General features: G+C 36.3%; 1 protein-coding gene across 6 annotated transcripts in view; it reads right to left on the bottom strand.

The window, feature by feature from the left end:
* LOC129576133 (protein slit) overlaps nt 1-17,485 on the bottom strand; it is a 300,168-nt gene that overhangs the window by 49,231 nt on the left and 233,452 nt on the right. For 4 of the 6 annotated variants that reach the window (XM_055460719.1, XM_055460724.1, XM_055460721.1 and 1 more), the window contains one exon: nt 6,901-6,968. The exons of 1 other annotated variant lie outside the window; for it this stretch is intronic. The gene's annotated coding sequence lies outside the window, so the exon portion shown is untranslated. Of the gene's footprint in view, nt 1-6,900; nt 6,969-7,943; nt 8,119-17,485 lie in introns of those variants that run through there. One more of the 6 variants, XM_055460725.1, reaches the window with a different exon arrangement.

Here is a 17,485-nt window from a genome sequence, read left to right as displayed (position 1 = left end):
TATGATTTCGTTTGCGCGTAGCGCGTAAGCAATTCACTTGCGATATAACGTGAATCCCTATTTACTATATATCGCAAGTGAATTGCTTACGCGCTACGCGCAAACGAAATCATACCTCGGCCAACTTCGATGTATCGAATATAGGTTTTCACGTTAAATATCGAGTGCACTGCATATATGATGCTTCGGCAACTCACGAATCGCCAAAGCAAGTGAAATGCTGAATCCACGAGTATGCCGACAAGTCCGCTGCTTCATTGAGGAAGTTTGTCATTTTGCCTATTTTTCGAAATAGGGCAAATATTCCAAGCCAGCGCATACACATACATAGAAACTTCAGAGCACCGAAAAATAGGAACAGTTTTCGGTTGTTGTTTTTTTCGGACTTTTACTCTGCTCTCGACGATTATTATTTTCGAACATTTGAAAGTGTCACGGAATGCAAAGCAATTCAAAAGTTATTTATGAGCCAGTCTCCTTTTGGGATTTATACTATTTACATGACACAAACAACTTTCCAACCGGATTTTATTTATATTACATGCGATATGACGAAAAATGTCCAAATGATTTATTGAGAATGAACATTTTTTCTATTCATGTCTTTATTTATTGTTCAATGTTCATAGATCAATAATCAAATGGCATGAAGGGCTACTGTGCGATGTCGTTGAAGTTGAAAACAATTCACATGATATGAACCCGAACAATGTAGTTGGTTGACAAGTTCAGCATTGATTAACTTTTTTTTTACAAATCGATATTTATAGAATGTGGGCACCAATCCCATCGTCTCGACGGACGTTTTAGAGCGCATTGTAATTCATCGAACAAATTAATTATTGATGCTTATTATCGAATGAACGTTACATAATAATTGACTTTCTATTGCGTAAGGTCATTTGCCCTTCAACGAAACCCCTCTGCCTCATATCATCAACAACAAAAAACCGGCCGTCTTTAAGATGTCGAACGGTTGTTATTATTTAGAGTCGGTTTCGATTATTTGACGTCATTGCTTTCATTTCATCTTCTTTCTCGATTATTAATTAGCCATTTTTACTAAAACTACTAACGCTTATTTAAGCGTTTCCAATGAATTCTGACGAATTTTCAAATATTTTCACCGTTTAACCCTCTATAATACATTAATTTTTCCCAGGGTTGGGAGTACTGGTACTTGCTTGATTTTTGGCCATAGATAATTAAAAAAATATTCACAATCCTGAATTCCTCATGGTTCAGTCAGGAAATGCGATTGACATAAATCAGAGAACAATCGATTCCATTGTTTAAAAGTGTCAAAAATGTGTCTAATTTGGAGTTCGAATATTTTATTTTGTCAAATTTTTGTTTACAACTTTGCAATCACACTACATAGACAAATATTGGCAAAGACAAAAATAAAGAGAAAACATTGAAAAATAAAAATTCTCTTTGAAGCAATGTGATCCGATGTACGATTTACGTTCTACAGGCATTCAAATGTTGCCCGTCAAGAGGCGGTTGTATGCATTAGAGGGTTAAGAAAAAGACACAATTGAAATTTTTGAAAAGACACAAAAAAGATCACAATTGTGATTTATTTTCGACATTTTGTTCAACTCAATACACCAACAAAACTCAAACGACAGATGAATGTTTGACGTTTATCACAAGTACGTAGCATTCAAAAGCTAAAGGATTATTGTTGTTTTTGATCGCTCATCATTTCACATTCAAATGAAAAATTGAATACAAAATGAATTCATGTCACAATTCAGTGTATTACACAGGATTTAATACACATATTCACATCGAGCGGTGTAATAATCAATATCATGCCGCCCGCATGCGGTACAATTTCTCACCCATGATTAGTGAAATATGAAATCCACAAATGTTTCATATACGATAACATAAAACAGTGGCTTTGTTTTGTCAACGTTAGCTAAATTTCTACGTGTTTTTTTTTGTAGTCAATGTAGTCATCGTCATCACATGAAATGGTTGTCGGACTGTTGTTTTTTTGCCAATGTACTGAAGAACACTCGAAAACTATAACGGACACACATGCAAACACATTATATGACAAAAGAAAATGAGAAAAGGGTCAATATTCATTGGGTTGTATTGAATGCGATGCTTGAAACTGTAAGCTTTTGACAAGGATGTGAAGTGTTTGATGCACACTTTGAGCGAAAAAAAAGGTGCACACAATGGCAAACACATACACATACACACTCACTCACAAAAAGTGTGTGTATCCACTTATGATCATAATAGGGCAATCACTTTTGTGTATGCTTTTTCATGTGAGTGTGTTTGAGCTGGAAGGAGGTGGGAAGTTTGTCGACAATAAAAGGCCATTTTAAACAAAGAAAATTGACAAATAATAATACGAAATAGTTGAATGGGTCAAATATTGGGCGAAAAGTTCACATTTGCCAAACGCAATTTGTCTTCTTTTTTCTCTGTTACTTTCGTCTCTACCTTTCCTTCTTCTTCTTTTTCTAACTCTCGTCAACTCGTTCGAGAATGCCTTTGTTTGATGTATTTAAACATGCTATCGTTATCAAGCACAGGAGCACCAACCTTTTGATTGAATGGCCACCGGTACAGTCTTCGAACACATCATAAATCAAATCATTACATTTTGGCTGCTGCATCAAAGCATCAAAACAAATCATGTCAACATTGGCATTCGGTCGTGTTTTTTTATTCGTCTCTTGTTCCCCTTGAAAGCCATCACTTTCAATCATAATTCCGACTTTTTGTTAGCTGCTCTTCGAAACACTGTTGCTTCTATAACGCTTGCATCGAATGGACCGTTCTTTCTTATACGACCCGTCTGATTGAACATTCTGTTGACTTATAGATTTTTTTCTTCTTCTTTGCCTTCTTCTCTAAATTAAAATTGAATAAAGACAAAGTCGACTAAAGGAAAAAGAAACAAGCTATTTGAGGAATTTCAAATAAGAACTTTAGTACTCTAACGTAAAAACGACAAAGAGAATGGAATTACTCGTGAAAAAAAAACACACAAACGAGCATAAAAACACATTATATTCATAATTTATGTGACAATCAACGAACTTAAAACGGTCTGCATGAGTTAGCAAATATTTTAGTTTCGATAAAGTTCTCCGAATAAACGAGATGTGATTGGGGGTTGCCATCGAAACCGGTAATGAATGATTGGGCAGAGATTTGAGCGCTGTTATGTGTGTGTATATAATGGTAAGGCTTTTACAAATAAACAAACCAAACGATTGCTCATCCATGAAAATGGATCGGTTTCAGAGAGCGAGAGCGAGAGCGAGAGCGAGAGCGAGAGCGAGAGCGAGAGCGAGAGCATTTTACAGCTGTTTTCGCCAACCATTTCCAATGGACTCGATATATTATTAATGCAACAAAAATAAATGGGTATTTATCTAGTTTCAACGCTAATAAAACCGAATCGATGGACCAATGCTGCGGCCTGTTTCTGGCGTGTATCAATGGCATATCATAAATATTGAAATAATCGTCACTAACTTTCACCAGTGAAGCTAACCAGCTCGATGAGGTAACTTTGAATGATGGTTTTTCGGATACGGATAAAATAGAATGGAATTCTTTATTTTACTTTTTGCTCGTCATTTCCTGATAATTCTTGTGAAATTATTATAGATTTAGTTTTTGAATGCATTTTTCATGCTCTTGATTTGATCTAAAGTTTTAGCATATCAAATGAACTTACTTACCAGGACTATTGGTATTAGTTTTAAGTGTATGTGTGTTGTGCTGACTGAATAATTTCAACGAAAGAATCGAATCGATTGGAGGCTAGGAATGAGACGCTGATTTGCCGTGTTCATCGATTGGTGCATAAAAAGGATTATTTGGCTAATCGATGTGTAATACCATATTGTAATGATCGCCAACTGACGCACGACTTTCAATCGCACAAGTGTTCATCACATTGTGCATCCATGTAAAATATACATTTGAACATGATAGCTTCTCCATTTATTGCATCATTTCGCTTTTATTACTTGCTTTACTCGGTAAGAAGCTGCTATCCTTTCAACACATTGAAAGAGAAACATAACGAGAATGTCGTTTTTTTTGTGTGGAATACAAGAAAATAACCATTTCATTTGAATCTAAAGAAGCGAACATCTCAAACAACAAATGTCAGGGGAAAAAAGTTGCATCCAAAAATAGCAAAAAAAAAAAAAAAACTGCGGGCGGTGTTTTTGTTTGCTTGGTTGGAAATTATTAGCAAATATTTGGTATTGAATGCGGTTTGTGGCCAGTGTGGGTGCGATGGAAAATATGAAATCATACAATGAAACATTGGGACGGGCACAAAAACTGGATAGGAAATCCGGTCTTTTCATCCTTTGTTCTATCCCTTTGCTATTCTTTTTTGTGGCCACCATATGCCACATTCTGCTAATGATCTCCATTTTGGTATTGAAAATACCCTCACAATAAAAACGACGCACCGAGAAGAAAAAAGAAATGAATAGAAGAAGAGAGAACAAAAAACGAGCCAAAACGTCAACAACATTTGGATAAAAATAAATACACGAAAATGTATGTCATCTCTCATTCACCGTTATTGAATAAAATCCAATGTTGAAGCGTGATGTGAAAGAGTAACGGAAAGGAAGATAGATACAAAAAGAGACATGGCGTTACATATACACACACACAGGGACAGAGGAAGAGAGAATATGAGCGTGCGGCATGCACGCAAGTGTGCAAATTAAATGTTTTTCCTTTGCTATCATTTCGTTAGTTTGTTGATTTTTCGCAGAGATTTGCGATGATTCTGTCAAGCATATTTTAAATATGAGATGGATTCACCACAATTCAAGAAAAACCCGTCCACCGTACGAAAGCAAAACAAACATTCGCTAGCGAATGAACGAGTGAGCAGAATAGAGAGAGAGAAAGCACAAAAAATGTATACATGAAATCAAATGACTGAATTCACATTTGTTTTCAAAGTTAAGTAGCTTTTTATATCCGATAAAACCAGTGCGTTGAGCCGGGTGAATATAACGATACGTAAACATCCCTTTCTAATAAATGCCCTAATAAAAAGAGATGTTAAAAAACATGGTCCCATAACAATGGCAACTCACTCACTCACTCACTCGGTTTCATTCAATGGAACACCAATATCTTTAAACTACCACTTGATGCCACACATATGCTGAACCACAGAAGCACACCATGTCCAAATGCTGAATGTGTTTGTGTGTCGGCTGGTCGAAATTATAAATTGCTGGTATCAAAGCGAATGACCGAAAATGACCACAAAACGATCTCTCAAAAAGGACTCTTTCACAATGACTTGAGGCACAGTCACACACACACACAAGTTCTGTAACCCACATGCAAATTAATCGCTTGCCATAATTTTAACAATCCAAATACTAACAAAAAAATTTAAATCAAATTTATTCCATTTTCTCACTCTATTTGATGATCAAACGTACAAACGTGATGAAAATCATTTCCGTAATGTTCATACATAACGCTTTTCACTCTTTTGGCAAATGTGTCAAATGAATTTTACGTATTCAACGAATCCATTGTTTGAGCAAGTGACAGATAACATTGACAGAGCGAACGAGTTGATGAGGAAATTATTTAGCGAAAATTATGTCGATGCAATTTAAAATGCATGCATTTTCTATCGCAGTGCTGTGGGGAATTTGAGGTGAAGAATACCCTCACGGGAGAAAGAGAAAGAGACAGAGAGAGAGAGAGAGGAAATGCAATAAAACTATCGAAATTGGCTCATTTCCAGAAAACAGCTATGAACTAAGTAACAGCCTTTGTGGCAAATGCCATAATGTGCATCACATTAACACAGGTAGTAGTTGTTTCGACCAACATCCGCCTCCCAGCACACACATTGTTATTTCGGCTTTTATTTGCTAACTGATAACTTTTCCATTGTTGGCCAGTTGGCTTGTGAAATTAAAAGAAAAAAAAAATCATATGAAATAATTCGTTTCCAGCGAGGAACGATGAGCACGAAAACTCGTACTCGAGAAGCCCATTTTTTGAATTACTTCTGCCGTTTTCGCTTCGATTCTTTTTCTCGTCTCTATTTCGTTTCGCTTAAACAAATTACGTGTATTTCTGTTTCACTTGTCTCGAAGCCTTCAATTGCAACATATCAAATATAAAATTGGCTTACACAATTTCCAAACGTTTTTTTTTCTCCCTTTACTTTGGTCCTTCCGAAGCAACCGTTTTCCCATCTCTCTGTCAATTTCACTCTTTTGCCTTCTTGGATGAAGACAGGCATGCGTTGCCAAATAATCGAAGAACAATTTTTGATGAATACATTTTCACGGACCAGACACATTTTCAGAACACACACACACACACACACACACACACACAAACATAATATTCCACGCACATCGAACAACATTTTAGTTGATTCAGGGCCAGGCTTTATTTATCCCAGCAAGAGTTAGCATGTGCGTGTATGTGTTGTCAAGCTGTTAGGTTTACAACATTCATTTAAATATGTATGCGATATATTTTCCGCTATGAAAATGTGTTTATCAGAAGATAAAATAATTCATTTTTTTTTCGCTCCACTCTTTCGTGCCCGACATTTGGCAAAATGTATATTGATGTGGGCCCAATAAAACCTGACTGCCTGCAATTCAGGCAGACAACACAAAATCGATAAAGCAACCCAAAATCCAATCATATGAAATATTCATGTGGCTGATGCCTTCGGCTCGGCTCCTTTTTTCTAACGCAGTAACCGTCTTTGCTCTCGCACACACATTTTCGCAATTGCATCCTAGCTTCAATTGTTTTCCAAAACACACGATTTCGAATCGAATTTACTTTATCAACGATTTATTTTCTTTTGATATATCCATTTCCACTTACCTATTTAAAAAGAAAAAAAAAACGGTTTGCCTATGCCGGCTCAAAGTATATTCTTCAGTTTTTCGAATCTGGAATGAAAAAAAAAAAAAAGATTTTAATTATTCAGCCCGACGACTACGTTGGATAGGCAACCTCTTAACTATTTACAGAGATTTTTTTTCAATTAGAAGTTTCACAAAGTGAAATTTTAAACAACAAATCATTCCAATGAAACAACGAAAAACAATTATAGTTCAAACGGTATATCTGTACCGTAGTTTTTTTTTTATTGAGATGTATCGCTACGAACTCATTATAATTATTTTGTCAATACTGGTTCGATGCTATTTCACGCAATATCCATTACACAAACGAATCTCTATCCACCAGCTACTCCAATTAATTCAGTATTTAGATCGGAACATAATTAAAATTAGTGACTTTATCAAAGATATACCGCACAAATAACAGTTTATCACATTGATTCTCGAACGAAATTCGGCGCCCGAATCCAATTGTAACATTATACCATGGACGTAGGGAAATTCATCAAAATTTTCCGATCATTTGAACTAATTCACTGTGTCAATCCGTCGACATTTTCTAGCGATGCTTTCGATTCAAACACATTCGCATCGGCTGAGCACATAATTGTCTCTTTTTTTGCTTTTCTTTTTTTTTTTTCGTCCAATTACTTGTGTTCATGTTAGTAAAAATGTGTATACAGAAGTGTTTGTACTGGAGCGCAACATGAAATTTGTTTCTTAAAAACTTAAAATGAATCTTCGTCCAAACAGAAACGTACCATTAAAAATATGAATTTTGAATCAAGTTTTTGTTTTTTTGTTTTTCGCGCAAATGATAAGATTTAAAAAAGTACTTAATCTCTATTTTGTAAAATTGCCAGTGAATTTGTCTCACAGCCAGAGGATGCAAATTAACGCCTAAATACGACACTGCAACACTATTTTTAGAAATAGTTCCATTTGTGTTATTTCACGTTCTTCGCCTTTTGTGAGAATGAACAGATTGCACTTAAACTAGGCAAAATGCATGTGCCATACCAATTTTCAAACGGTTGAACTTTAACAAATGCCAATTGCTCTCTCTCTCTCTCTCTCTCTCTCCTTCCCTCTATCTGTGTGTGTTTTGGTTTTGTTGGTTGTTTAGTTGATGTTTACTTAGCGTATTTCGTGCGCAACAGTTATATATTTTCCGAAACCGAAAAATAGTCTCGTGTCTAGACACATCGAACTATACGACTGTCAAATGAGAGCAGAAATAGGAACAAATCGAACAAAAATATTCAACAACAAGCGGAGAAAAACCATATTTAAAATAATAACGAGGTTTCTCTCTCTCTCTCTCTCTCTCTCACTCTCAATTTCTCTATTTCTCTTTGCCCGCACAGTAGCGTTCTGTTTGTGAATAAAACGAAGAGACGCGATGTGAGAGAGACAGAGAGCAAGACAACTTGAATAAAAGAACAACAGAAGGTGAACAATCGAAATAAATTCGTACGTAAATATTGGCAGCACACGGAACACGCATATGTATGCGACATCTTTTAACCGTATTTTTGATATTGCGGTGCCATTTGGCAATTTGTAAACATCATTTAACTGCCGCTACCATTTATTTATATATATAAAAAAAATAGAGACAGCAGTAGCAACTCAACGAAACAGCACACAACATTTTCCTTTGCTCCTTTTCACGAGGCGAATTTTTGCTGGGAGAAACACCGTGTTTTGTATGCAAATATCTACATGGTTTAAGTGAGTTTTAATTGAATACTCATAGATTTTGTGGGAAATCATAATTGTTTTCGCGGAAAGACAAAGGGAACTGAATGCATATAAACAATGAAATTGAATAACATAACAGAAATCTGGAATAATTCATACTGGTATCAATTTTTTTTGGCTGAAAATATGTCAAATTTCAATTTATATCGAATTCCGCAATTTCACATTTAGAAAACAAGACTATTTTCAACAATATCCTGAGCAAAAATATTGGTTATGTACAACAATCCAATGGGGTTCAAATTCAATTGAAAGTGAAAAACCACAGAAAGTCGATTTTTTAGGGAAATTACAGGTTTGCAAATTCCTTGCATGACTCATACAAACCGACCGACTCAACCGACTTGGCAAAAATATTTGTGTGATTTATCTCGTTCTATCAATTTGACTTCCCTTTGGATTCGGCCAATGTGAAATTCATGGGAGCAAAAGCGATGAGATCGAGTCAAATATGTAATGCGAAAAACTAATTGGATGTGTTTGTGTGTGTTTTCGTTCGCTCTGTTCTCTTCCACTCCCAATGTGACTGTGAATTTCGGAAAATAAATGGCAGTGCGTGAGTTGAAACAAAGTTGCTATTAATTATATTTCGAATTTGCTGTCATTTCCAACTCGGTTCCATTTGTTGAGTTGAGGTTGGTTTTTGCTTCATTGGAAAAGTTCTGGATCGTCTTTGCCACTTTTCAGCTCTTCGCCGCGTTGGCTTTTCAAGGTGCTAGCACCAATGAGCTAGCAGTTGTTGAAATGAGTTTTGGCTGGAGCTTCTGTTGTTATTTTATTTCAATTTTCTGCTTCTACTGCTCTGAAAATCGCCTGAATCATCAGGGCCATGTCATGCGGCCGACCAGTGTCGAAGTGAACTTTTTCTATTTCATCAGTTACAGCACGCATTTTCTTGACATTAGTTGTGTGTGTGTGTGTGTGTGTGTGTGTGTGTGTGTGGTGCAAGTTTTCAGCCGCCCCATCAATTGCGATCAAAATAAATTGTGATGCACTTTCTCTTCACCAGGACTACCATCACCACTATCAGCAACAGCAGCAGCAGCAGCAGCAGTAGCATTGAGAAAAACCTTTTTCGCAATTAAAAGTAAAAACGTAAAACTTTGCGTAAATTGCCGTTGTTGTTTTGTTTCTGCGTGTGCAATTGTATTTCCTCAGCACTTCAACATCGTGGCAAAACTTTGAGCATCTACTCTTTCAGCAGCACAACTTTGATTTGTAAAACTTGCTTGATATTCAAGCACACGTTTTCAATTGAATTTCTCTTGGTTTCAAAATAAATTTGCATTGAGCGCCCGGTGTTCGCGTTAAATTTCTACGGCGAAAACATCGCGTCTCACAAAATCGGTGACTAAAACATCAATACTCGCCAGGAATAGTGTTCGTTTTTGTTTTGTTTTTTATACAAGGCTTTGGACTTAAGCCGGTGAAACAGATTTCAGTGAAGAAAATGAAGATGAAATTTTGTATTTTCAAACATTCTGAATCAGTGAGACGGAGAGGGCAAATGACCTGAATTCCAAATGAGTATCGTTGTCAAAGGATAAAAATCGATATGATGATCGCTGTAATAAATTGGAAGTTTTTCCGTTTCAACAAAAATTGATATAAAACGAAAGCAAGCTAACGAAGGTATTTGAACTTCGTAGTTGTCGTATATGAATTCAGAATCATATAAATTAAATTGTCTTTCGTTTCTTTGTATCATTCCGTTGGATTAATTAAATGGCACTGCTACATTGTTCGTGTCATAGACGAAGTTAACTAACACAAATGTTGAGTTATTTCCACGGAGTTTTTCGCCTTTTAATAGTGTGACATAATTGTCATTGCCTCGAGTGATGTTTCAATGAGCAGAAGTAATAAAACTTCATTGCGCGAGTGAGTGACTCTGACTCGTTAGAGATGAGTTCCGGTGACAGCGGTAAAAAAGACACATAGTCACCATATTTTAGATGCGAGATGAATGCATGAGTGCATTTGTGCGGGGCAAAGCGAGGAAAAGAAATTGTTGAAATGAAAATAGAAAACAAAATAAGTCTTTTTTTTTGTAGAGTCTATTCAGCGGAAAATCGATTCGGGCTACTGTTTTGTTCATTAATATGCTTTGAGTTAAATAAAAATGTGCTAAACATTTCTTTTGTACGCTTTTTCCCCCTCCTATTCGCAGTGAAAAGGTTGTGTTGGACAAAGAGGAGAAAAGACGTTGTATCGACACACATTGCACATTCTTTTTCTCTGTCCCCACAAGCCGCACGGAAGAGAGCAGAAGAAATCCTTTTATTTTGTGTTCGCATTTCAGTCTTCTTATCATTAATTTTCTCTGGGTTTTATTTAGCGGTTCATTTTACGTGGCATAACCAAATGAAGTGCAATGTGAACAAAGCGGGCAAAAATGTCGGAAAGCGAACGAGTGGCAGAAAATGGAGCTGGTCGTCGTTTTTGAATGTTTCAATGTTCAGTTGGTGTACGGTGGCTCCTGCATTTCAAATAGAAAATTCCACATTGATCTTGGTCTGTCTGAACATACAGGATGGTTCATAATTGCAGAACGGCCCCTTAGAAAAAGGTTTTTTTTTACACTTTTTGTACTCTACTACGTAGAGCTAAATATTCTGCGGTATGGAAATTAGCATGGAATTATGAATCACCCTGTACTGTTGGGCATTCTTCACTTTGGATTTCTTAACACAATTCTTTCAACTCATTCTCTACCCCATTTTCTCTCTCCCAGTGTATGTTGTGTGTGTGCTTCGTCTTCGTGAAGTTCCGAGTTTTACATATTTATTCAAACTTTTTATTCATGATTTTCTTTTAAGCGAGCTTTTTTTGCTTCTCTTTCTCTCTTTCTCTTGGTCTCTGTTGTATCCTCACTTTCAGCAACAATTTGTGTTGCTTTTTTGTAAATTCGTATCGTTTGTGCTTTTTTCGGCACATTTTCCTGCTCGCCGTTTGCCTTTTCTTATGCACATTTTGTCTCTCTATCCCTCTCTCATACATTGTTTGCTGCATTACATTCCAAGTACGCGAAATAAATGCATTTTGTTATTCATTCCATTCGCGTGCGATGATTTTTCCTTTCTCTCTTCCTTTCTGAGCACAGCTTCACCGACCGTAAGGATGTTGTCTTTTCTTGAGATGCATTTGAATTCTTTGCTCTTTCTTGTATCTTTTGCCAGAGTTATTTGTGTTGCTATTGCACATCATCCAAGTTTCATGCGCACGATATCGCTTTTGCATATCGTGTGTTCCGGCCTGCAAAAGATAGAGAAAAAGGCAAAAAGAAGAAGAAGAAGATGGAGAAGAAGACGCGCACTGCCAAACTTTTGTTTCCTTTTCGTTCGTCTTAAGTACGTGTCTTCCTTTGGCTCCATGCCTTGGAACATATCCTTTTGCGTTTTCGACAATTTATACTTTTCAATTTCATTTTATTTCGTTGGTCGTTCATTCTTTTTTTTTTCTTCAACCATTCTCGAGTGTGTATGCATGTTCGCTCTACATTTTCGATATGTTGCATTCGTGTGTATGCATTTGGTCTACAGTGTTGTGAACGGTTCTGTTTTTTTTTTTTCATTTGTCATTCTTTTTTCTTCATTCGGCGTCGATGCGCTTGTAATTAAATTAAATTGTAAATAAACATTTATTACTTGCGTATTTGTACTGTGCCAGCTCACGTTCACGACCCTTATCTTTGAGCGTTTTCCATGGCCAATCGTTCTTCTCCCCCGGTCCGTCTTTCTGAGTTATCTTTTGCGAAAGGAACATTTAGCTGTTTCGATGTTTGTTTGCCCGTTTTCAAGTGCAGCACTTTTTTCTCCGTTTTTTTCCACTCCAATTTTTTTGTTGCTTCAAATTCGATTGCGAACAAACAACATGTAATCATTTGAATTCTCATGCTTGCACATGTATTTCGTATTGTTTTATTGTTGAAACTGTCGTGTCATTTTTTTCCATCGCACTTGATGGAACTTTGCACTTTTCAGACGATGGAAAAATGCATACGACGCTTGTTTTTTTTCGTCACTGTTTTGTAAAAGTCTGCAATATGTAAATTTCTTTGCTACAGTTTGATATGCAATTAAATTGTAAACAACACAATTCTACTCGACTTTGTGTGAAAGACTGTTCCAAAACAAATTTACACAGATGAAGCTGACGCATTAATGAGGGGACACAACATCTCCGATGTAATACGAAACAGATGTCCCTTCCGTTCGAATTGGTACTTCATTGTGTTCACAACGATACAATGTATTGAAATTGAGAAGCATTGAACATCGAATGTTTGAAGCAAAAGGATTCAATTTCCGTATGCGTGTCGACTGCGATACCATTTAATTCAAGTGATGAGCTATTTAAAGTGAAGTAATAAACAAAATACCGAGTATTACGTCAATCAAGGGAAATTGAAATCATTGAAACATAAATCTTGAACCAAATACCTTAATTAAATCCTATAAGCACCAGATTATAAAAATAAAATACAACATCAAACTCTAAAAAAAAAACACATATTAATTTCCTAAATACCAAAACCGATTAAAATGTGACGAAAATCTAAGAATTGTCCAATAAATTTTCCGAGCGGCGTTCACAAGCACAAATTTGTTAACTCCACGCCGACACAGAAAATTACGACTCGTCTTTTTCTCACTATATTTTCTTTTCATTCGACAATGTGAAACAACAACAGCACAGAAAAACTGAAAAATAGAATGTTCATCAGTCATAAGACAATGATAGAGAGAGAGAAAAAAATTGTGTTCGTCACGTCGACTTCCGACAATGGTTCAGCATCGTTGTTGTTGTTGTGATACTTGGACGACGATGATCGAATCAACAACAATCACAATAAATTAAATCAAGCACATCCACGTCTTTTGTTAGGTAATGGGTTTCATATTTATGACACGCTCTGTAAAATTCATTCAATGTTCGTCGTCGTCGTTCGGTAATCAACATCAGAGAATGGCAGACGATGGCACACATTCTCCATATACTCGCCATAATTTATGATATCGAATTTCATAGACACAAAAACACGATAAATAATCGAGCGTCGTTTGGGCTTCAGAAAAGAAAAAAAAGATTCGTGTGTTGTTTTTTTTCCCCAACTTCATGGTATATGAATTGTATATACCACACATTCACTAATAAAAATAGAACCCTTTCGTAAGGCTCGATCTCTTTTAATCTTTGTATTTCGTTGTAGGATGAATTCGTTGATTGGCGTTGTCGTGTGTTGAAACCACGTTGACACCTAAAATCTTGACGCACAGATTTTCCGTCGGAAAATAAAATATTAATACGAACAACAGCAACAACAACAAAAACAAATGAACTGTTTGAATCGAGTGTCAAATTTTAAACGTTTTGTATTTCATTAAACCGAACAGATTTCACTTTTTATCGAAACCCGAATTTTCCGTATGGAGTTGTGAGAGGTGAGACGGAGCAATAAAAAATTAACTCACTGTGCGTTCGTTCGCTTCCTCGTTCGCGGTTGTTGAGCGTAATGAATGAACTCAAATGTGCAACAGAACACTGACGACTTGATGAATCTTCTGTTCAGTCGCAACACAATTCTCTGGGGACGTCGAAAGAAAAAGATTTTTTACATTCTACATTTTGATCCAATAACACATCGCTTCAAAATTGTCTCACTCTTTCATTGGTAGCCGAATAACGGTTTTCATACGAATGCTTTGCCTGACTACGGATGAGACGCATTTCAATCGGAACATGCAACGACATACATACATAAATAATTTGTTAATGGAATGTATCCATTGAAGATTGACTAACTCAATTTAAAATGCTCGCCGTAATGACGACTTTTCTCTTTCGATGAAAAGAATTTAAGCACCAAATTTTTTTACAGCAACAGAAGCGACACAAGTCTACTAAGAAGTTATGACTGTCAATGTCATCGTAAAATCATTTTACAAAAATATATTTGTTGGCGTGCGGCTTGTTTTTTTATTCTCCTCTCAGTCACTCGCTCTCCCTCCCTCCCTCGCAACTTCTTCAAAACACACAAAACACGCGTCAAGTCATAATTAAAAGAACTTTTATGCTAAGCCGCCATAAATCAAACACAAATTGCACAAATCATTTCAAATTAATTGACGATGAAGATTTTCATGCGACACATTTCATTTAATCCCTTCCCAGATTCATTGAGTTTTTCGTCTGAAGTCGAAGCAGAAAAAACACATACGCACATACATTTTTTGATTAGATTTTTAAAATTGTTGGAATAGCAATTAATTTTTTTATGTGCTTGGATCAAAGGAGTCTTGATAACTTTTACGCTCTTGATGTGGCAATAATAAATCGAATATCGCATGAGAAATGTGTTTTTCAAAGTTCTCTTTCTTCGACTCATCCTTTCGATGAGTTTTATTCATGACATTATTATCGTTTTATTGGAGTTTAGCAAACAAAATTTTATGACGTCCATTCGAATCGAACCGGATGGAAATGCAAACAGAAATGTAAAATTTGCAGGTTGTGTAAAGGGAGAAAAAAAATATGGAGATAAAGAATGAGATAGAGAGAAAAATGGCAACTGTAATAGATCAATAACAAGTCAAGTTGGAAAAGTTATCCAAGTACTTGAGAAATGTACGTGACAAATGGCATGTGTTTTATTTCCTTCAATAAGGTTTAAAGGAAAAGTGCATAATGTGGAAAATCGAATGCGATGGGACAGATAGAAATATTTAAATGACAAAAGATGCGCTTGGCATCAAGTCGTTTAGGTACTGGGGAAAACAGAAAATCAATTTCTTTTCATAACCATTGCGGAGACAAAACGGATGGCGAGATGGATAAACGGAGAGGTCAATATGTTCTATATTTGAAAAAAAAAAAAAAACTGGTCGCTTTCGTGCGCATTGTCAAAATAACGAAAATGCATTCAATGTGTGTTACAGTTTTTCGCTTTAGAAATTCAGAGCTAATGCAACATATTTATCGTGAAATGTCGATTTTTTTGGCGCAACATTGAAATATTTATTCCACGACGTTCATACTATGGTGAATTGCGATAGGAGCGATTTCCGATTTCATAAATCTAAAATACATAATAAAAAACAAAGCCCATAGGCTCTCTCTCTCTCTCTTCCAGGCCACAGAAGCAAAGAAGAAAGAAAATGGTTCGGCCCTAGAGCACGTTGTATATGTCAGCATGAGATATGTGGAAATATAGAAAATCATTTATAATTCACGAAAAAAACCGCTTTGCAACCATCGTGCTTCAACATATTTTCGATGTATGTAGGTATATTTATATGTTTGCCAAGCGTTCAACGATTGTAACATGTTGCGTCTTAGCGGTTTCTTTAGATGAATCATTATTTTCTGTTTTCATCTCTTTCACTCACTCTATTTTTCTTCTCTTATTTCTGCCTTCTTCCTATCCAGATCTCTTTTGTCAGTCAAATCTACCACTTTTGCTCTGTCTTTTGCTACAAGCAAATTCTCATTTCTCACTAATCATCCGACGAAAAAAAATGAAGCCATAGAACCGATGGATGTGTCTTTATTTTTCCTGTTCCGTCAATTTACCCGTGACTCATTTCTTATCTGCGTAGAATTCAAACGTGTGTTCGTGATTCGTTGATGTTATTGCACATGTTGGAATTACACGTTTATATAAATTTATACATCTTGCATAGGGACTCGGACCAGTGATAATTAGATGAAGATGCTTTCAGATTGGCAATTTGTTGACTTAAACTCTTTGCTCGCAACTCATTGAATGACGTGCATTCCAGTGTTATCACCGACATAGCCTAATGATGATACCCAGCCCGGTCGCTTGACTTGAATCTTTTTGCTCTCTTTCGAAAATGGAGTCAAGCGCTCTCATTCACTCACTCATTCACTCACTCATTCACTGAACATCACCCCAGTAAGCATTGATCAGTATGGCAAATACGAGATATGTACGTGACTAACAAATATCAATTCGCGATGGATGAAAATGTATGTTAGTGGTGCTATTAGCACATGTACGAGATTGACTTTATTTCACGTTTTGTGTGTGTGTGTGTGTGTATGTGTGTGTGTGTGTGTTGTTGCCATGCTTGTATGGCTTGTGTAAACAATTCAGTTGGTTTCATATACAAAATAGTATCCACATCATCCTGTTGGCATTACTGCACGCGTGTATGGTGGCTATGAAGTATGTCTCATCCGGCTCATGTTTTCTCTCACACACTCGATAGTCACACATCTGATTCATTATAACCATCCGTTCGATACGTTTCGTTCGTACACTCCACTCACGCGCATCTATAAACATGTTGAGGGTAATTTTTGCGGCCCGACATCGAAAAATTAAAAAAAAATATATCAAAATCGAATTTGTGCTCACTTTTGGTGTAAACGAATGCGAGCGAGATATGGGGAATGGAAGAGTGAGAACGAGAGCGGAAAAAAGGGCAAAAGAGAAAAAAAAACGAACGTGATGGTACCGTTGAATGGTGGATTCGAGTGCGACTCGTTTAAATTGCGTTAATATTGTATTACTGTTATCAGTTTATATGGGCCATACAAAAGATAGAGAGTGCTATTGAGCCATTGGATCGTAATGAAGATTGCGGCCACATCGTATATCTATCGTGTTTGCCGGAGAAAAAGGATGCTCTCGTAATTTAATTGTATCACATTGTAATAAAGAACCATACATGCTCTCTTTCCTCTCACTCCAGCTCATCTGCTGGTCACTTCTTTGCACGTAATTCGATCGATCCTTGTTATGCTGGACACATTTGCTTAAACTGTCAATA

This window comes from Sitodiplosis mosellana, unplaced genomic scaffold (genome assembly GCF_009176505.1).
Source record: "Sitodiplosis mosellana isolate CC-2019 unplaced genomic scaffold, AAFC_SMos_1.0 Smas_scaffold_6181, whole genome shotgun sequence".
Taxonomy (NCBI): domain Eukaryota; kingdom Metazoa; phylum Arthropoda; class Insecta; order Diptera; family Cecidomyiidae; genus Sitodiplosis; species Sitodiplosis mosellana.
This window is presented reverse-complemented; position numbering and strand designations above follow the sequence as displayed.